Source organism: Hemicordylus capensis, chromosome 3 (genome assembly GCF_027244095.1).
Source record: "Hemicordylus capensis ecotype Gifberg chromosome 3, rHemCap1.1.pri, whole genome shotgun sequence".
In the NCBI taxonomy this organism is placed as follows: domain Eukaryota; kingdom Metazoa; phylum Chordata; class Lepidosauria; order Squamata; family Cordylidae; genus Hemicordylus; species Hemicordylus capensis.
Window position 1 is genome coordinate 151,486,106 of NC_069659.1, and position 21,964 is coordinate 151,508,069.

Genomic DNA, 21,964 nt, shown 5'->3' on the forward strand with positions numbered 1-21,964 from the left:
CCACCTCCACCAGGATGTCTTGCAGAGGGGGATAGATGGCCATTAGGCTGTCCCCTGATGGCTGTGTGTACGTTTTCACAAAAAAGGCTCACTGGCACAACCTGAACCTCGAGTCCTCCCAGTGCACTAACTGTGCCTCCATTGCTCCCAACAGCCTGAAGTCAACCCCTAAGATATTGGGTTCTGCTGTTGTTGTTACTGACTCAGATTCTGCCACCGCCACTGTGGTTCTTTCTTCTGCCTGGGATAGATTATGCCCATGTGGTGTGGGGGAAGTCAAATCCATCCAACATGTTTTGTTGCACTGTCCATTATATAGAGATTTAAGATGTTCCTTATTAACTCCTCTTCTGACACCCTTCTCAGGTTGCTCAGGAGATTTTTATGTTTCCTATCTTCTTGCAGATAGAACTTTAGATGTCACCTTTGAGGTGGCCAAATTCTGTTCTATTGCAGTATTGTTACGGCAGCGAGCTTTTCTTTGATTGATTTTAAGATTGTATTTATTTATTTGTGGATATTTATCTATATATTTACATATTTCCTTTTTCCACTTGTATCTTTCTATGTTATGAGATGTTTTGTTTATATTATGTTATGCTGACCTTGGGTTGCAAATAAAGAACTTTGAACTTCTGCCTGCATTGGTTGTTCTTTCACAACTCCCAGCTTGATGTTTGCCATGATGCGGTGGCTCATTTTTAGATTGATATGTGAGCCTGAGCTAGTACTGAACTCTGAAGAGCTCTATTGCGACTTCTACCTCACATTGTGAAGTCACCAACAGGGTGACATCATCCATATGAGCTAAACAATACACTTGCTGTATCCATGCCACAGATGTTGATTTTCTTGGGTCTTTGGATTTTTCTCACCCAGGAAGCATTCCCAGACAGAGGCCTTGAACGGTATCCTAGAGAGAATCTATGAGCCACCCCTAAGTTATTTGGAACTCTAACTCCATGTCTCCAGAAAACATTAATTAGCTTATTGCCTTACCTGCACGCTTCCACTGTAGCTGAGGCAGATAAGGAAACTTCCCCTCCTGAGTTCTCTTAATAAGTACCATTCAAGATACTACATGGATGGACAAGTGCCTATTGAGGGCATTTGTAAGGATACTGTAATCCATGTTAGGGAGTACTATTGGTCCCAGTTTTGTGGCAGAGTTGGGCTTCCCCACACTTGGGAAAGAAGATGAGCATCCCCTCTCCGAACGTGGGGCCCATGTGATGCCACGTGTGTTCTGTGAGTGTCCCTCTTTTAATTAATTAATTAATTTATCAATTGATTGATTGCCTAACTCCAAAGGCTCTAGGTAGTTTACAAAAAGAAGCCCATTCCCCCCTCTATCCCCTCCTTGATGTGTTGCGGTTGTAACAGGAACGGCCTCATTCTTGACTTTGCCTTTGGTGAAACTTTCCCAGTAGACACTTTGCATTTAAGAATTTTATGATCAGACCACAAGACAAGACTTCCTCTACTGTGTGCTCATGAGGTATCCAGATCCTATCAATCTAGCTGGCTTGATGAGAATAAGTATAATGGCCATTCTCAATCTTCAGATACCTTCATGAATAAATGTGGCTTTCCACCATCATAAGAAGATTCAGTCCATTGGGTAGGACCATGGCCACGTGATTGGAGAAAAAAATTGTTCAGCCCATTTTCCTCCTCCTCCATAGGAGTGGGTGGGTCTTCTGCCACATTTCCACTTAGCGGACTAGAAGTTCTGTCTTGCTGTCTGGACTGGTTGTTAAAGTCACCTGTGAGGATAAGCATCTGTTTCCTCTGGGCATGGTCTTTTAAATGTTCCCAGAATGTTTTTTTGTTTTTCTGTTTGTTTCCTTTTCTGTTTTGTCAGCACACACAGGACCACAGCCTGTATCTAAGCAATGAATCCTCACTTGTCCACATGGAGTCCCTGAAATTAAAATCGACCACCAGGAACCTTCTGGGTACAGTGTCAATCATGCAGACAATCTGCATATCCTTTCTGGTTTTAAACAAAACCTTGTCTCTGTTTCTCATTAAAGGACTAAAGGGAAAGTCCTCAAGTTGACATCTTTGGGGCCCTATAAGTCTTGTTCAGTGCGTATGTTTGTTTTTTGTAAGACAGAGATGTAAAAGCGCATCTTATTAAACTGGTAAAAGGCCCAATCTTTCTGCCCTTTGTCCATCAAGCCTCTAGAGTTCCATGTGGCTAGCAGAAAGATGCTCATCCTCCAATACTGATGAGGTTGTTTATTTATAGAAGTTGGTAAAAGTAAAATTTCACCGCTCTTTCCATAAATGGATGAGTGATCCCATAGCAATGTTTGCCCAAGTGTCTGACCTTCATTGCATTAAGCCTTTTGAACCCTACAACCACAAAATAAAAGAGAATAAGTCCAATTTTGCCTTGACGCCATCCCATAATTATTCCATTCTGTAATTATTCCAATTGAATTAAAGGTGTTCCTTTTCTAATTCATTACAATGAATTTGCCCCTCCACTATAGTAGAGTGCAGGCTTGAAGGCAAACCACCACCACCCATGAAAAGGCTCCGGGGAACTGTAGTTTAGTGATCAAGTTAAGGATTTGCTTAAGAGATCTCTAGATCCTCTCAGGGAATTACAGTTTCCAGGATTCCCTGGGAAGGAGTAATCACTATAATAAAAGCAGTGAAGGTTGTAATGTATATATGCTCTAAAAGTTAAATCAAAGCAAAGGCAAAAAGAAAAAGAAAGAAAAGGAAAACAAAGGCACCCTCCCCTTAGCCCTGGTTGATTTGTGGAACTAAAATTTTATACCATGAAAAAAGCAGAAGCTTCTGGCAGTGAGGGAATGCCATCTGGGCTGACACAGATTTCTATGTCTGCCTGCAGGTGGTTGCTCTCAGCCACTATGTACAGACTACAACGTGATAATAATTTAGACAAGTCACCTTGTGGAGACATGCACATGAATGAAAATTGTTGTAGTGTTAAAGTTGGCAAAGGCTGCATTATCCAGAAAAAATGGAAATAAAAATTGGTGGAGTAACTTTTGAAAATACAAGAACTATGTCTTGCCAACATAATATTTGTGTACCATGATTAGAAATAGCAAGTTACAATTAGACAACTTAAAATTAGAGGTAGTTGGCAGGTTACAAAGCAACATGTCACAAGGGTTAAGTGGTGTTCACCAGTGCATCATTAATAAACACACACATGAAGTTGCTGGTCTTTTAACAAAAACAGGCAAAACCATTAAAACCAGCCCCTTGCCAGAGGCTTGGAAAGCAGCCAATGTAACTCTAATCTTTTAAAAAGGATCCAGGAGTATTTGAGAAATTGCCAGTCTATGAGCCTAACTTCTGCCTGAGATAAATTGATTTAGAAATTTATTTATTTAAACATATTTAGAAGAGCAAGCCTTGCTGACAATATATCAGCATGGCTTATTCAACAGAGTATTGGGTCTCACTAACCTTGTAGAGTTTGAATATGAGTAGTGGCTATTCCACATTGCAAAATGAGTGCAACACTCTACCCTAATTTTTTGGGATATTGGGTTAAGTAAGGCTTAACTCTTCATAGAAATGTATAGACAGTTTATAAAATTATGAATGATATCGAGATAAGGGAAAGAGAGAAATTCTTCATCTAATAATACCAGAATTCATCTGCTGTAGGTTCAGAACAGATAAAAGGGAGTACTGTTTGGCACAATGCATCGTAATGATGATAATAATAAGCAACAAACACATAACAATTATTAGCATGTTCCTTACTATAATGATATTTGACACATGCAGCTTATATTTAGGATCATATTTTAGGATCCTATATATTTAGGATCAGGTGTTAACATGGCATGGTTTGTAGTGCAGGACCCATGGGATTTTTGTGATGAAAGCAAACCACTTATGTAGTTATCTTCAGAATACCTCTAAAGACAAGAAAAAAAGTCAATCAGCATGCCACGAGTTTAGCTCAGACTACAGTGTCTTTGTTTCTGTCCTAAGACCAGGTCCACAAGAAGAAATCACAGACTCTAATGACCACCCACGAAATGCCTCAACAACTGGGTATTGCAATCGCCAAGCTTTTCGGAGCAAGAAGCTTGTCAACATGTTGCATCAGTTTGGTTTGTGTGTTGACTATAACAGGATTTTATGACGTGAGGTGCAGATAGCTACTGTTGTAGAGAGAATGCTGGTCAATGATGACTCCTGAAGTAGTTGAAGGAAGATTCATATTCTTTGCATTAGACAATATTGATTTCGCTGAAGATACACCCGATGGTAAATGAACCCTTCATGGAACAGAAATAAATCTTGAAGACTCTATAGTGAAACACAAACTCTCGGTTGTACCAAGGTCTATGTTTGCTGATGATGGTAGCATGAGGAAATGCCAAAACAAAAGCAGTCTGATGGCTATTCTGGAAATATTACCCATTGGGGAAGACACATTGCCTGATGCTGAGGATGCAGAGCCACTAGCCATGAACAAGGAAAAACCAGAAGCCATTCACAGTGAGCCTAATCAGTCAGCTGGGTATGAGGTGGGACCTGTAGATGAGATGGCAGAACTCTCGTCACTTCATAAGCTGGGCAGCATAAAAAACAAGTTTGCGGAACATTTTACAGATTATTTTCTATCAAAATACAGAAACTATGATGAACTTCATGTGGTATTTGATCGCTACGACGTTGATATGTCACTCAAGACAGCAACATGTAACAGGAGACGAGGCGGTTCCCACGATCAGTGGGAACCGCTGAGATGAGGTTTGCAAGGAGAGCAGGCTTAGCCCACTCTCCTCGCAGATGACCTGTCAGTCGGCTGCGGGCGGCTGAACCGCCCACTTACATGACTGCCGGCTCCGTTATGGAGCCGGCAGGGGCTCGGGAGTTCAGGGGCCACGTGGCCCCCGGAAGCTCCAGCATGCCCTGCGCAAGTGAGCAGGGCATGCTGGAGAGACCCCCTGAGCTGGGAGGCTGCATTTAGCCTCCCCACCAGGGGTCTCCTCATGAGTTGCTGCAGCACAGAGCTGCACCGCAGCAACTCACGATTAAAAAAGCTGGGTTAGCGGAGCGCTCGCTCTGCTCTGCTAACCTCAGCTAAGGGGAGGGGTATTCAAGCAGGTGACCTGCTTGGGAACAACTGGGCTCAGCTGTGAGCCTGGTGGTTCTCACAGGCATACCAAATCGGGCTAGGCTCCCTTAGCCCGATTTGGTATGACCGTGAGAATAGCCTCAAGGGCAACAACTGGTGATAGCTTACCACATTTTGCAGATGAAAAATAGGGATACACTTGTACAAGTCAAGTATCTTTAAAAGGATTACTGCCCAAGCCCACACCCCCACCACCACTATGACACATAGCTGAAGTCTGGATTCCATCTGCTATATGCTGTGCACAGCACAGCACCTGGAGTCTGGATTCTACCCACTATAGGCTGTACAATGCATAGCATCCGATTGTTATGCACCCCTTGGCATGCAGGTGCACTAGAGACATGATACATCTACTCGTCCACTTGGAGATACATTTCTAGAAACTCTGGAGAGGGAGCTGAATCCTGAAGAATGGCAACTCTAGCAACTCTTCAAAAAATGACAACGGCATTGCCACAAGGCAAAAATAGGGACAGTGTTTCACTAGGGACAGATTCCAGAAGACAGAGATCAATTGTCCCTGGTAAAGAGGGATAGTTGAAGCCTATGCAGTTCCTGAATGGAGCCCTGGGGAAGCGTGATATAAACGAAGCTTGAACCAGAATGCAAAGCACAGAGAACTGGGTAAGTAGCCAGAGTTGTGGATGTTATTTTCTTAACTGCCAATGTGACAACTCTTTATTCTGTTTTAAAAGGAGCAAAACTGAGCAAATGCATGCGTCTTTGGCACCGGAAACTACTGCAAGCAACTCTCTGGATGCACATGCAGTTCTCTCCAATCTTTCACTTAAGTTGTGTTGTCTTTCCCCCCCTTTTGCCATAAATCTTTTGGCACTTCCTAAAATAAGTAAATGTCAAGGAAAAAGAAAACCATTGAGTCCTTTCATTCCCTGAAAACTACTACTGGGATTTTTCTGTCAGGTACATTTATGTAAGTTAAACTTTTTTTTTTTTTTTTTGGCAATAAAGAATCTTTGGTGTGGACCCCCAGCAGGAAATCTCTTTAAATAATAATCTTTTAATAAATTGACTTCTTTATAATATGGTTCTTTAATATATTAGCCATTGAGGTTCTCTCTCAATAGGATAAATAGTGAGGCCATGTGATAAGCATCTTTCATGAACTTTAACCACTTCCCACAGAACTAGTCAAACATCATAAATCTTCAAGAAACTTCAAACAGCTGTCACTTGTTTTAAATCCATTTGCCAGATCAAGGTTTCCTACTTGTCAGTCAAATATAGAACTTTCACCTTCTCCCAAACATCACCAGCCCAATTCACAGCAAGAATAAAATGACACTATTCCTATATGTAACAGTTGTTGAGTACTGTCTCTTTAAGAACCTAGCACAGAAGGCTTCAGGAGCCCCTGGTGGCGCAGTGGTAAAACTGCCGCCCTGTAACCAGAAGGTTACAAGTTCAATCCTGACCAGGGGCTCAAGGTTGACTCAGCCTTCCATCCTTCCGAGGTCGGTAAAATGAGTACCCAGAAATGTTGGGGGCAATATGCTAAATCATTGTAAACCACTTAGAGAGCTCCGGCTATAGAGCAGTATATAAATGTAAGTGCTATTGCTATTGCTATTGCTATTCAGGATGAGATGCGCCATGTGAGAAAACTGGGGAAACTGTTTCACTTTTTGTAACAGAGATCTGTGAGCTCTTTCAGATGAAACACAAAAATGGAGTTAAATATCCCTAAAGTCAGCATTTCTGACCATTCAAATGCATTTCTTCTAAACCATGGTTATGTTAGTGCCTGCAAATCTCTACTTGAATCCTCTGTTTGAAGTTGGTTGGGCTACTCAAACCAGAGTTCTGCTGGCTGCAAGGTGCCCTTAGAATTCAGCACAGGTTGCACGCTCGGAATCATGCTGAAGCTCTTCCCACAACCACAGAGAGCCAGGCTCAGAGCAGCTGCAAAATGCAACAGCATCCACTGCCTGCTTCTCTCACTGGCTGCTTTTTGGATGGAATGCTCTACCTTCGACTACCTAGCAACCTGTGGCTTCACCCCTCCTTCTGTTGCCTGGCAACAGGCATGCCAGGTTTGGAGACTTCCTTATTTAAAGGCATAGTACCAGAAAAGGGTATGAGGGAGTAGAAGTCTTAAGAGCTGTGCCTCCTTTTCTTCTTTGGAACCTTCTCCAAAAAAACCAACCTTGTAGGATTACCTCTGACTTGTCTACACATTGGGATGTGTTGAATGAAATAGATGAATGTGTTGTATGAAACCGGCCACCGGCACTACCCTTCTTGCCAAGGGGCACCTAAAAGCTAAGAAACCTCTCCTTGAAATAAGCAATATAGAAACACCACATTGGACACACAACACAAAAGGGCAAAGGCTCCCCACGCCGCAATCACAGCAATTGTGGCTGATGCATGTTTGCACACCCTGGCTACTTATCTGAGGGCTGGAGTTTGCATCTCTGCCCTCCCCTCCATCATCATCCGCATTCCATTGAAGCCTGTGCTACTTGACAGTGAAGCCTGTGCCACGGTACAATGAGGAGTGCACACCTACCCTCCTCACCACCACTGCTACCTGCTGCTTGATGGCAGCAGCAAGGAGGGTGGGCAGGAAGGTGATGGTGTCTGCCCTCCTCACTACCACTGCCTCCACTCACGACAAAAGCAGCAGGTGGAGGCAGCAGCAGCAATGAGGAAGGTGGGTGAGCAAGCAAGCGGATGTTCCCCATCGCCTGCCTGCCAGCAGCTGCAGGAGAGGGGAGAAGGGCAGTGACCCTGGGTCTTACATGGCCCAAGTTGTCACCGCCCTTGCTGGGTTTGCACCCGAAACAGGTGCTTAGCCAGCTTTAACTGGGCAACCGGCCCTGCACAGCACACCCGAGTATGGCACCAGTTCCACTGGTGTGGGAAAAAGTCCTCTGGAACCTTGCCCTCCTGTTTGATTCAGCCCCTTGTGTTCATCCTTCTATCACATGGATAGAGAATGGGGCATCTTGCCAGAACCAAAGAGGATTAGACAGAGTTTCTGCAATTATACTTGTTGCCTGACTGGATGAAGTCAAATGCAGCAAGGATGTGTGCTCAAAATAAGCTGAGCCTGGCTGATACTGCACATTGAAGCTGTGCAGTTGACCAGTTTATATAGGTTTCAGCAGACAAGCATATCAGTAAAGCAATTAATACATGTCATTGGTAATTAAGCATACACATTCCAGAGGTGCTGTTTAGAGCCTGGGAAGATGAGTTACTACTTGGCCTTTCTGATAACCTTGCTTCCTATCTGTATCTGGTGCCAGGGATGTCTATTTTTGCTTGAGTGAGGGATTTGGATCTCCTCTGGGCTGCTGCTGCTGCTGGGGCTCTGTTCCTATATAAGGCAGGCTGGCCCAAGGGCTTGGGGGAAGGAAAAAGGGAACAGATTGGGTAGGGCACTGACTGTGCTGTTTTTGCCTCTGCCCCACCTCTCCTCCAGGTGTGTTGGATCTCCTCTGAGCTGCTGCTGCTGCTGGGGCTCTGTTCCTATATAGGGCAGGCTGGCCCAAGGGCACAAGCCTCTTGGCACAAGCTGAAGGGCTCTTGTCCTTGTGGCTCACAGCTGTGGGGGGAGCTGCCAGGGGCCCGGAAGACCTTCCTTCCTGTTACCAGGAAGTCAGCAAGAGTTGAGTCTGGATTTAGGCTTTTATTAAGCCAAGGAGCTGTGGTGGTTAGTCTGAGGAGATGTGTCTGGGAGAGCGGAAAAATGGGGAAGGAGTGGGGGCAGCAATATCAAGGGTAGCGGGCAGAAGGAGGTATGGCGGTGGGAGTTGGGCAGGCCATTACAGGGGGAAACAGTCCAGGCAATTGAGGCCTGTTCCTTTTTCCAGCTCTTCTCCCAACCCTCTGACCCCAGGGAGCTCTGAGAACATTCCCTCAAGGATTAGGGTGCTGCTGCTGAATGCCAGGTCAGTTAGTTCTAAAACATCTCTCATCCACGATCTGACTGTGGATGAGCATGCTGACCTGGTATGTGTGAGGGAGACCTGGTTGGATGAGTTGGGCAGGGTTGGTCTCTCTCAGCTCTGTCCTCCAGGTTTCCAGATTATGCAAAAGCCCCGCCTCGAGGGTTGGGAAGGGGGCGTTGCAGTCATCTGTCAAGAGATCCTCCCTGTTTCCAGATGCCCGGTCAGGCATCTCAGAATTTTGAGTGCTTGTCCTTGAGGGTGGGCCTCCGAGATAGACTGGGGATTCTGCTGGTGTACCGACCACCCCGCTGCACTTCAGTCTCCCTACCTGAGCTGGCAAGGGTGGTCTTGGAGGTGGCCTTGGGTTCCCCCAGGCTTATTGTTTTGGGGGATTTCAATGTCCACGCTGAGGCCCCCCTAGTGGGTGTGGCTCAGGATTTCAAGGCCTCCGTGGCAACCATGGGCCTGTCTCAGTTGGTATCGGGCCCTACCCACGTGGCAGGACATACTCTGGATCTGGTTTTTGCCGACCGGGAAATAAATGATCTGGAGGTGGGGGAATTTGAGACCACTCCCTTGTCATGGACAGATCATCATCTGGTGGGGTTTAGTTTGACTGCTCCGTCTGCCCTCTAAAGGGGTGGTGGGCCAATTAGGATGGTCCGCCCCCGGAGGCTTATGGATTGGATTCCAGATGGCCCTCGGCGAATTTCCAGTGTCCAGAGCTGGTGACCCAGTTGAGGCCCTGGTTGATCTCTGGAATGGAGAGACAGCCTGGGCTGTTGACATGGTTGCTCCTAAACGCCCTCTCCGGCTTGGTGGAGCCCAATCTGCTCCTTGGTTTTCCTTGGAACTTAGGGCGATGAAACAACTCAGACGACGGCTGGAACGACGCTGGAGGAAGAGTTGTGATGAATCCGACCGAACACGGGCTACAGCCCATTTTAGGGAATACGCTGTGGGGGGGCGGGGCGGCGAAGACACATTTTTTCTCCGCCTCCATTGCATCTGCTCAGTGCAGACAAACAGAGCTGTTTCATGTTGTAAAAACATTGCTCCACACATCACCCCAGGTAATGGGAGAGGAATCATCCACAGCTCGCTGCGATCAGTTTGCTTGTCACTTTGCAGATAAAGTCACTCGCATCCGTGCCGATTTGGACTCCAGAGTTTCGACAGTTCTGGAAGACGTGCCTCTGGTACCATCTGGTCCTGTTGTGTTGGATTCTTTTCAGTTGGTGCTGCCTCAGGATGTGGACAAGATCCTGGGCAATGTGTGGGCGACATCAAATGCTCTTGACCCTTGCCTTTCATGGCTAATAAAAGCTACCAGGGAGGGTACAGGTAGATGGTTGGAGGTGACTATTAATGCCTCATTAAAGAGGGCAGGATGCTACCGTGCCTCAAGGAGGCGGTGGTAAGACCACTACTAAAAAAGCCCTCCATTGATCCCTCCAACCTGGACAACTATAGACCGGTCTCTAACCTACCCTTTTTGGGCAAGGTGATAGAGTGTGTGGTGGCGTCCCAGCTGCAGAGGGTCTTGAGTGATACGGATTATCTGGACCCTTTTCAATCTGGCTTCCGCCCTGGGTATGGGACTCAGACTGCCATGGTCACTCTAGTGGATGACCTACGCTGGGAACTAGACAGGGGGAGTGCGTCCCTGTTGGTTCTGCTGGACCTCTCAGTGGCGTTCGATACCATCGACCATGGTATCCTTCTGGGCCCCCTCTCGAGTATGGGAATCGGAGGTAGTGCGTTGCAGTGGTTCCTATCCTTTCTTGGGGGGAGGGTCCAGAAGGTGGTGCTGGGGGACTATTGCTCAGCTCCGTGGCCACTGGCCTGTGGGATCCCGCAGGGTTCAGTCTTGTCCCCCATGCTGTTTAACATCTACATGAAGCCGCTGGGAGACGTCATCTGGGGACTTAGACTGAGTTGTCAGCAATATGCAGATGACACTCAGCTCTGTCTCTCCTTGTCATCTGATCCTAGGGAGGCGGTGGATGTCCTTAATCGGGGACAGGAGGCCATGATGGGTTGGATGTGGGCTAATAAACTGAAATTGAATCCGGACAAGACGGAGGTACTGTTGGTCAGTAGGAGAGCCAATCAGGATGAGGAGATTTTACCGGTTCTTGTACTCCCCTTGAAGGAGCAAGTACGCAGCTTGGGGGTACTACGGAGCCCCTGGTGGCGCCCCTGGTGGCGCCCCTGGTGGCGCCCCTGGTGGAGCCCCTGGTGGAGCCCCTGGTGGCGCAGTGGTAAAACTGCCGCCCTGTAACCAGAAGGTTACAAGTTCGATCCTGACCAGGGGCTCAAGGTTGACTCAGCCTTCCATCCTTCCGAGGTCGGTAAAATGAGTACCCAGAATGTTGGGGGCAATATGCTAAATCATTGTAAACCGCTTAGAGAGCTTCAGCTATAAAGCGGTATATAAATGTAAGTGCTATTGCTATTGCTATTGCTACGGGACCTGGCTCTGCTTTTGGAAGCTCAGGTAGAGGTGGTGGCCAGGGATGCCTTTGCACGGCTTTGGCTAGTGTGCCAGCTACGTCCCTTTCTCGAGAAGGCAGATCTGGCCACGGTTACCCATGCCTTAGTCACGCCATGGCTGGATTACTGTAACGCGCTTTACGTGGGGCTGCCCTTGATGAATATCCAGAAACTGCAGCTAGTGCAAAATGTGGCAGCTAGGGTTTTGTCCAGAGCTGCCCAGTGGGAGCACATCACACACATCCTGAAAGAGATGCACTGGCTGCCTGTTCATTTCCGGGTCCAATTCAAGGTGCTGGTTTTGACCTTTAAAACCCTTAACGGTTTGGGCCCGGGTTACCTGAGGGACCTCCTGCTCCCAAGGGTTGCTGCCCATTTGACAAGGTCATCTGAGGGGGCTCTGATCCGGATGCCTACAATGAAAGAGGCTCGGCTGTCGTGCGCTCAGGACAGGGCCTTCTCTGTTGCTGCCCCAGACTTTGGAATGCTCTCCCAGTGGCTATTCGCTCCTCGGACTCCATCACAGTTTTTGGAAATCTTCTTAAATCTTGGCTTTCTACCAAGGCTTTTACATAACTGTTTCTACTTCTGCTTCTTTGTGTTTTTACTCATTTATCGTTTTTATGCTTGTATTTTATAGTTCTTAAATTAGATTTGTTTTATATTTTTAGCTTAATATTTTAATTGTCATTTTTATTGTATGTCTTTAACTTTTGTAAACCGCCTTGGGGTTGTTTTTAAAGAAAGGCGGTATATAAATTCAGCAATAAATAAACAAACAAACAAATAAATAAATAAATAAAAATTGACTAATGGGCTAGTTGCATACTTATGTTATCTGTCTCGTGACAGGTTCTGGCATTTGTTATTTCTGGCCTTCTATCTCACATTCTTGAGAGGAGCCCCACATTCCTGGTTTGAACATTTTGAGCTGAGTCTCACGATCAGTGAGACTCAGTTTGTAAGAATGAGTGGTGAGAGCGGGATAAGCCCACTCTCCTCGCACACATGCAGGGCGAGAGCCCTGGGTGGCCAGATCGGCCGCCCACACGACTGCCAGCTCCGTGACAGAGCCAGTGGGGGCTGGGGAGTTTGGGGGCCACGTGGCCCCCGGAAGCTCCAGTATGCCCTGCGCGAGCGCACAGGGCATATTGGGGAGACCCCCCGAGCCAGGAGGCTGCTTTTCATCCTTCCACCGGGGGTCTACTCATGAGTAACCACGGTGCAGAGCCATGCCGCGGCTACTCACAATAAAAGAAACTGGGTTTGTGGAGCGCTCACTTCACAAACCCGGTTTAAGGGGTGGGCTACTTGAGCGGGTTACCCACTCAAGAACTACTGGGCTTGCAGCTGAGCCCGGTGGTTCTTACAATTGTAGAAAATCGGGCTAGCAGAGGCTAGCCCGATTTTCTACCATCGTGTGAATAGCCTCTTTTCCTGACTCAAACGATTTTCTTTATTTCAAGCCGAGTGGCTCTTTGTGCTGTTCAGCTCCCCACACTTTGAATCAAACTCTTATACACTTCTTTGTAGGCCTGGATTAAACAATTCCATCTCACCACTCACTATTGTAATGACATTCAAACACTCACCCTGCTTGTGCCCTGTGCATTGCAATTGCTTTTAGTCCCTGGGTAAATCGCTTTCAGCAGCAGCAGCAATAACAACAGCAACTTTTAAAAGATAAGAATGTGTTGTGCTGTTTGGTTGAAATGGAGATGAAAATGGATGTGGCATGTAGGGATGTGCACGGAACCACGGAGGCGTGGTCCGGCACTGGGGGAAGTGTGGCTTTAAGGATGGGGGGGTAGTACTTACCCCCACACACTGCTCTTCCCCCTCCGGCGCTGGACTTTGCTAAAACGTTTTTGGGGTGGCAGAGTTCGTCCCTGCCCCCCTCGTTGTATGCGAATTTGCAAGTAGTAGAAGCTGGCACCACGCATGCCTCCATTGCGGTGCACACGCGCCCATCGCCACCGCATGCACGCTGCATACGTCAATGTGATGTATGCGGCAACAACGAGCACACATGTGCTGTGACGGGCACATGCGTGGCGCCAGCTTCTACTACTTGTAAACTCACAGACAACAATGGGGGCAGGGGCAGCAGGGAGGAACTCTGCCACCCCAAAAACATTTTAGCAAATTCCAGCACCGGAGGGGGAAGAGTGGCGGTGGGGTGGGGGAGGTAAGTACTACCCCCCGCCCTTAAAGCCATACACACCCCCACCGGAATGCCTGACCGGCCGAATTCCGGACCGGTCCGGAGGCCTCTTGTATGGCTCTGGACCGGTCCATGCACACCCCTAGTGGCATGTGTGATGGCAGGGGGGTGGTCCTAGGTGGGTGTTGACACAATCTGGGTGTTCTGAGGGTGGATTGGGCATAACCTGGGTTGGGTGATGAGGGGTTGGGGCAAGGGAGAGTTGGCTGGTTGGTTGGAAGTTTTGCTCTGTAGAAGACTGTACATACACCTGCCAAAACATATTCAGCTTTCTTCATTTTTTCCCTTGGGTTCTAATGCTTAAACACTACTTTTAGGGGTGTTTGGGCAGGGTTCATAGCTTGATACAGCTTTGTAGCAGGAGGGGAGTTTCTGCTTCTAGCAGAGTCACGTAATGGAGGAAAGGAAAGGGTTTTTTTTTCTGTGCCTTATGGATACGACAAATATTTATATACCACTTTTCAACAAAAAAGTTCCCATAGTGGTTTATTTATTTTTATTTATTATTTATCTGATTTATACCACCTTCCAAAATGGCTCAGAGCAGTTTACAACAGAACAATTAAAACCAATTAATTAAAATCAAAACTATGAAAACCGAATAAAACCAATTAAACATTCAAACAGCTAAAAACCCTGAAAAACCAGGGCAAACATTTCAAACAATTTAAAACAGTTTACAGCAGATTAAAAACCCTGGAAGTTAAGGCTAAACAGATAGGTTTTAAGGGCTCTCCTGAAAGAGAGTAATGTACTCAAATTATGGATTTCTGCCAGGAGTGAATTCCATAGCCCAGAAGCAGCTTCAGAGAAGGCCTTCCTTGGATGATGTGTCCATATCCTCTTGCAGAGAGCATACTCCTCCAGAGGTTGGGGCCCTCCTAGTATTGGGTGATTCAATCATTAGGGGTATGGAGAGATGGGTTTGTGACCCACATATAGACAGCATGGTGACTTGTCTGCTTGGTGTGAAGGTTGCAGATATCACACAGTGAGGGTATTCTCACGATGACTGGAAAACAGTCTAAGGGAGCTTCGCTCACTTTCCAGTTATTGTGAGAACCAGCAGGCTTGCAGGCAGGTTCGGTGGTTCCCTGGTGGCTAGCCTGCCAAAGTAGCCCTCCCCTTTGCCCAGGTTAGCGGAGCAAGTGCTCTGCTAACCTGGGCTTCCTGATCATGTATTTCTGTGGCGTGCCTTCGCACCGTGGCAACACATGAGGAGACCCCTGGCTGGGAGGCTGGAAGCAGCCTCCTTGGCTCTGGGGTCTCTCCAGGATGCCCCGAATGCTCACATGGGGCATCCTGGAACTTCTGGGGGCCGTGCAGCCCCCGATCCCCACAGCCCCTGCCAGCTCCATGACGGAGCCGGCAGTCGTGTGGGTGGCCGATCCGGCAGTTGTGTGGGAAGCCAATCCGGCCGCCCAGGCTGCTGCCTTGATCATCTGCGGGGAGAGCAGGCTAAGATCGCTGTCCCTGCAGAACCCCCTCTGGCGGGTCTCACTGATCGTGAGACTTGCCTCAGTGTCTAGATAGGCTGTTAGGCAGTGCTGGAGAGGAATCAGTGGTTGTGGTGCATGTCAGCACCAACCATGTTGAGAAATGCAGTTGGGAGGTCCTGGAAGCCAAATTTAGGCTGCTAGGTAGCATATTGAAGTCCAGGCCCCCCAGGGTAGTGTTCTCTGAAGTGCTACCTGTTCCATACACAGGGCCAGTGAGACAGGCAGAGATGAGCGATCTCAATGTGTGGATGAGATGATGGTGCCAGGAGGAGGCGTTTAGATGTGTTAGGCACTGGGATACATTGTGGTGCAAGTAAAGCGTGTGTTGGACTTCCTCAGCAATACTCCACTCACTTGTAAGCTTAGTTGGATCACACTATGACCACTGTTCCCCAATGGTTCTACATCTCTGATTGACAACTCACACCAGGTGCTTGGCACCACTCAGGATTAGGTCCAAGGTCATTTTGTCTCTGGTTAGTTCCATGACCAATTGTTGTTAGGCACAGTCATTTAGCATGTGTAGAGATGTGGCCTCCCACCATAGTCTCTGAAATTTAGATATCGAGGATGTGATGCAGTGACTAAGGTTTGGAGGAACAACTGAGGAGGCGGACATTTCACATGGTGTTCCTACATGATCATAGGATTAAATGTATGGTTGTTCAAGGAGACCAGTCTGCCTGTTGATTTTTAATGAGTTTATTTTTTAAAAAAATTAAATTGAAAAAATTCATTAAAAATCAATAGGTCGGCTAATGTCCTTGAACATCAACACAATTAATGCTTCCATCATGTGCTGCTTCCACATTAATTTTAAAAAGCTTCTGCCCAGATATTTGGGAGTTATAATATGGGGTACAAAAAATGGAGACACTACTCCTTTTATATGAAGGCAAGGATCAATTTCCTGCAAATGAGGGTTTAATGAGGGACAGAGTGGGGGTTTCAATCCCAGAACTTTTTGTAATTTTCTGCCATGAAACAAAACAGTTATGACACTTTCGTATAGTTTTAGAAACACAGGGAAAAATTCATTAAAAATCAATCAATATACTTGAAAGTCTGCACAGTGAGTCTTCAGCGATTGGTCTGAAAAGGCGAGTGGGCTAGAAATGGAGCAAAGCAGCCACTTCTATTAGCAATAAATGGCTTGCTTCTTAAGGGTCTTCATGTTGGTGGTATTTCACATGTCCTGAAGCAAAACAACAATTTTGATGTTCCTTACCTCAAACCAAACTTTTTATGAGTTTGTTGGTTTCAAGTTTGTGTTACATAAAAGTCTGTATTCTACTTACCATGAAGAAGTATTAAGATACCAAGTATCCATTTGATTTGGCAAGAAATGATTTACCTCTTAAGGACTTACATCCATGTCGGTGGTGACGACCTGTGATCTTGTACACTTCCTCCTTCCTCAAACACTGCAACAACGTGTATCATCGGACTTTTTGATATGAGTTTGTTGCTTTCTTAAACTGATTGAAAACAATGCATTTCAAGCAAAGCCATTTCCTGCTAATAAAGCACATTGTGAAGGTGTTGTCTCTCATTCTCTAGGAAAGAAACCAAATAGCTGCTTTCATTAGCAATAAAACACTTACCTCCAGATATTACTCTCTAAAGCTTTTTGATTCCCTTTTCCTGAAACAATGCAACAAATTATGTTCCTCTTCACCTTGTATCATTCCTAACATTGTGTTATGAGTTTATTGTCTTAAACTTGCTGGAATCTCTCTCTTTTTCTAAGCTCTTCCAGATGTTTCACAAAATGGTTGTTTTATTGTTGTCCGTTTGCCTGAAGTTTGTTGTTCAAGTTGGTCTATTTCCACAGTGAAGATTCTTCTCCAGGCAATGTAGTGAGGCGAGTCTCACGATTGGTGAGACTCGCTGGAGGGGGATAGTGAGGAGAGTGGGACTTAGCCCGCTCTCCTCGCAGACAATCCCCAGGCAGCCCTGGGCGGCTGGATCAGCCACCCACATGACTGCCAGTTCTGTCACGGAGCTGGTGGGGGCTGCGGGGATCAGGTGACCTGTTTTGAGGCAACCGGGTTTGCTTGTGAGCCCAGTGGTTCTCACAGTCTGCTAACTGGGTTTGGTTCTCACAGTCTGCTAAAATCGGGTGTCGCTCCCCTAGCCCAGTTTTAGCCAATCATGAGAATAGCCTCAGTATCTTTTATCCTGCCATCTTTAGAATTAAGCCTTGGCAAAGGCTATTTACAGAGCCAAACAAAGAAAGGAGGTAAAAGATTTTGGCATTTAGAGATGCTGAAATACGTTCACCTGCTAAATTGCTTAATTTGAAGCCCCCTTCAGCTGTTACAAATTCCCATTCTAGAACAGAAAGGTACTTCTTACCTGACAGTCTTGCTACTCATTTGTTTAAAAGGAGCACAACTACTTTGCCATGATTATCTCATCTATTCTTGGGACAGGAGGAGGAGAACCAAGCTGCCCCTGTGAGATGCTGCATTTTCTCCTGCATCTTCCACATCTTGATGACTAAAGCTTGGTGATACAGCTTTAGCCATCACCAAGGAGACAATGAGCACATCATAATAGAGAAACCACAGGTGATGTCATAATAGCAGAGGTGGGGGCAAAGTGTCATCCTTCAGCACTGGAGAGAGATGTAGCTGGTGGGAAACTATCTACACTAGAAACATATATGTGTTTTATACCAGTCCTGGCCTGGGAGAGAGTTTGGAGAGAGTGCTGATAATTCTCAGAGTTACTAATCTTTTTGACTTTCCCATTGAGCTGTATGGAGAAATGATCTGATGGGGCCAATGTTGAATTCTTGCACATAGGTTCCTCCACACCTTATTACTAAACTGTGGGCTGTGGAAAGCTAAATCAACCCCTGCAGTTTGCAAGCCAGTTTCTTATACTGTGAGAGGCAGCAAACACCAGCTCTTTGCTCCTTTGCACAGCACAATTCCAAAAAGGCTCTTTTCTTTCTCTCTGGTATGCCTTTCCTTCACATTACAGGCCTCTGTAATATTCCTGGCCTCTGTTAAAGGGTCTACAGTTAGGTATGGTCGCATTCAGACGTAATGGCTAACCGCAATTAATTGTGGGAGGGGTTCCAGCTCTCAACTCCAATATGTGCTGCAGACATTCTCCAAATGGCAGCCAGCCAAACTCTGGTCACAGCAGAAGGGAGCCCCTCCCTGCTGCACAGCCTCTGAGCATGATCCCAGCCTCCTTTGTGGCTAGACTGTGGGCAAAGCATCATCGCATCAGCAGCTCAGCTGAGATTAGCCATGATCTCCAGAGGGGCGTGCTGAGCGCAGTAGTGCATTTTCGGAGCGCTCTGCCTGCCCATGGCACGGAAATGGCATTCCGAGCCCTTTAAATGCCCTGCAATTCCAGTGCTTTTTCTGCCAGCCATAGCACTGCTGCCCTGCCCCACCCCACCAAGTCACCCTGCACACTGAAAACACTACACAAACATAAATTCTCAGGCAGTTTTGGGTCCTGGATGGGGGATGGAATTCCGCTTTCATTGTGGGAGGGAAGGGGATAATACACATTTGCCAGCATGGGATATACAGATGGGGAAGGGCAATGCATGCTGAAGGTGGGGGGGGGGTCTGTCCCACCCTGACCAGGGATGATGTCGCGAGGGGAGATCCTGGCAGAGCAGTCCAGGCAGATCCATCACAAACCCACTGCAAGCAGCAGCTTGCTGCCCAGTAGGCTCACACCAGGGGCGTAGCAAGGTTGGAGTGGGCCCAGAGACAAGATTTTAAAATGGGTCCCTCACTGATATACACACACAAACACACTTCACAATATATAGTGCACTCACACTCACATCCCCATTATGAATACGGTGAATATCTAGTTCACATTGAATATAGTTTTTTAAACTCTCTGCTACCCTCTACTACTGCCAATCTCCAAAAGACTCAACATAATTCTTAGGGGGTGCAACGCGGGCAGGCGGGGAGTCATGTGACATGCCTCTGGGGGGGCGGCCTCAGGGCAGTGGGGCCCTGAGATGACTGTCTCCCCTTGCCTAATGGCAGTTACACCCCTGGCTCACACTCTCATGAGAGGACCAATCTATTGGGGATTTGGCTGTGCTTTGTCCACCAACAGGCAATCCCCACCCATGGACTGTGAGGTCACAAGTTCAGCCACCCACTTAACCACCAATGAACCCGTTATAATGCCCCCCACTTTCTCTGTTAAAAAATAGAAAGGATTCTCCACTACCTCCCTCCCTCCAAATCCCTCTAAAGCTCGCATGCACCCCTGAGGAGATCCGTACACCCCATGTGCCAAAGCTTGGCTGCATGCATGGCTGTGGAGTGGGCCAATGGGACCGCATATTTACACAATTTAAAAAATCCTGGGTGCGTTCCATCTGTGAGCCATATGCAGATGAGTGGATGCAGGGAATTGCAGGAGAGGGCACTTTCCTCTTCTTCCCCAGCCCCAGGGCAATGGAGTAGACTACAAGGGCCACAGGCAAGGGTGCACCTGTGTAGATGGCCAGGCAGGGGGCTTGTTTCTACAGGACCTTGGCCTCCATCCCCGGGATCAGGAAAGCAGTCTCTAGAAGACCCCTACCCATCACTTCCCAACACACAGCAACACAGGACAGCTCTACGTAAAGCACCCATGGCCTAATGCTCTTGTGAGTGGATGTAGTCCATGTGGCTTTGGTGCCAGTCACCATCACAGAGGTAGTATTGCTACAAAAACTGGATCAATTCTGATCCTGCTGGCCCTGCTCATGAATAATCCTGAGTTGTAAACCCGGGGGAAGTGGCCGGGCCCCACTTCCCTACCCTTTCTTTGTAAAAAATAGAAATGCCCATAAACCTCCCACCCTCCTTCCTTGTGCAGACTTTTGCATGCACCCAGAGAACATGTAGACCATGGATCCTCAACGATGGGCCCCCAGATGTTCTTGGACTTCAACTCCCATAATCCCCAGGCCCAGTGGCCTTTGGCTGGGGATTATGGGAGTTGAAGTCCAAGAACATCTGGGGGCCCAACATTGAGGATCCCTGATCTAGACGCTCCATGTGTCATTGCCCAGATGGGAGGGGAAGCAGCGGCACTGGAACAGACCTTTCTACCCAATCACGATCCTGGGTTATGCTCCATCTGTTTTGTCATATGCAGATCTAAGTGCACAGAGAAATACGGGAGAGCAAAGTCCCCATTCTCCGGTCACCTCAGGACAGCGGGGCAGCTGTTCTAGGGTGCTGGCAAGGGTGCACATGTACACAGGGGTGGGCGTGCTGGCAGGGGCCATGGTGTCACAGCAGCTTGTCTGCGGTCCACAAAACTAGGGGAGCCATCTATTCAGAGCCCCCATGGCCTTTCATGAGGGAGGTGATGTTGGGAAAAGGGAATGTATTGGCCTCTTGAATCAGTTATGTTTTATCCGGGCATTTCTTCCCCGCCCACACACACACCAATGGTCCTTCTCATGACTTGTCTGGGGTTGTCCCCATGGCCTTTCACTCTCATGCCTGGCCAGTGAGCTCCAGATTGGGTGGCTGGCTCCTTGAAGAAGGATCTCAGTTGACCCAAGACTGAGACCCTGAGACCCTGAGACCCTGGTGACCAGCCTTGATCATGAGTAAGCCTGAGGGGCACAAAACCCCCCCCCAAAGGGAAGGGGCTGGCCACCCCTTCCCCAAATGCTCTGTAAAAAAGGTAGAACTTGGATGCTAGGGAATCCCTGCTTGGGGAGCTGCCCTTCAGAGTCTGCCAATAGCACCCCCACGCAAGACATTCGCATGGACACGGGGCTGCAGCACGGACACATAAACCCATTCCAAATTCCTGGGTCCAGCCCGGTGCTGCATGCAGATCTCCAGGTCTGGGGATTCCTGGGAGTAGAGAGCCCTGGTTCCCAGCTGCCCCAGGATGGCTGGATTGCCCATGGGGTGTGTGGGCAGCGGTGCACATTTCCACATGGGCTGCCAGGCTGCCAGGGGGCACATTTCTGCAGCAGCTTTGCTGCAGTACCCAAGATGTGGAAAGCTGCCTCTGGGGCATCACTCCCAAGGGTGGGGCACCACTCCCAAGGGTCGCCATCCAAAAAGCAGCTTTGCTCTATTTAGAGCCCCTATGGCCTCTCATGAGAGGGCTGTCCATGGGAGAAGGGGATGTTTTGCCATCCTGCATCAGCAATTCCATCCTTTCCCTTCTGATGGTTCTTTCCAAGAGTTGTCTGGGGGTGTCCCCACATCCTGGCACTCTCTGGAGTTGTGTTTTTTGGCATAGGATCTAATGGAGTTGCATTGCCAATCCAGCTGCCCAGCCCTACTTATGAGTAATCCTCGGGGTACAACTTCCCTAGCCTACATGTGAAACAAGTAGAATCCCTGCTTGTGGCAGCCCCTCAAAGGCAGACAGGAGCACCCCTCCAAAAATCCTTTTGCTCCCCAACTGAAGAGGGGATGCACTGCACTTGCTGGGTATCTCTGCCACGAGGGAGCTATTTGCCAGGCCATACCCGCTTGTGTGGATGGTGTGGGCACAGGGCTCAGGTGTGGAACTTTAAACCTGTTCAAAGCTCCCAGGCTGGGTCCAACATGGTGTCATATGCAGGTATCCCAGCATGTGGATTCCCTGGAGCTGAGAGCCCTGGTTTCCAGCTGGCCAGGGACAGTGGGCTTGCCCTTCAGGACTGTGGGCAGTGGCA

At 47.7% G+C, this 21,964-nt stretch overlaps 1 long non-coding RNA gene across 1 annotated transcript; it reads right to left on the reverse strand.

Annotated features, from left to right (window-relative positions):
• Positions 1-3,740: 3,740 nt before the first annotated feature.
• LOC128351381 (uncharacterized) lies at positions 3,741-17,780 on the reverse strand. The gene is made up of 3 exons (XR_008319743.1): positions 17,647-17,780; positions 16,643-16,806; positions 3,741-4,542 (listed from the first exon to the last, which is right to left on the reverse strand). It is a non-coding gene; the product is annotated as an uncharacterized LOC128351381 (long non-coding RNA).
• Between the last annotated feature and the right edge of the window lie 4,184 nt (positions 17,781-21,964).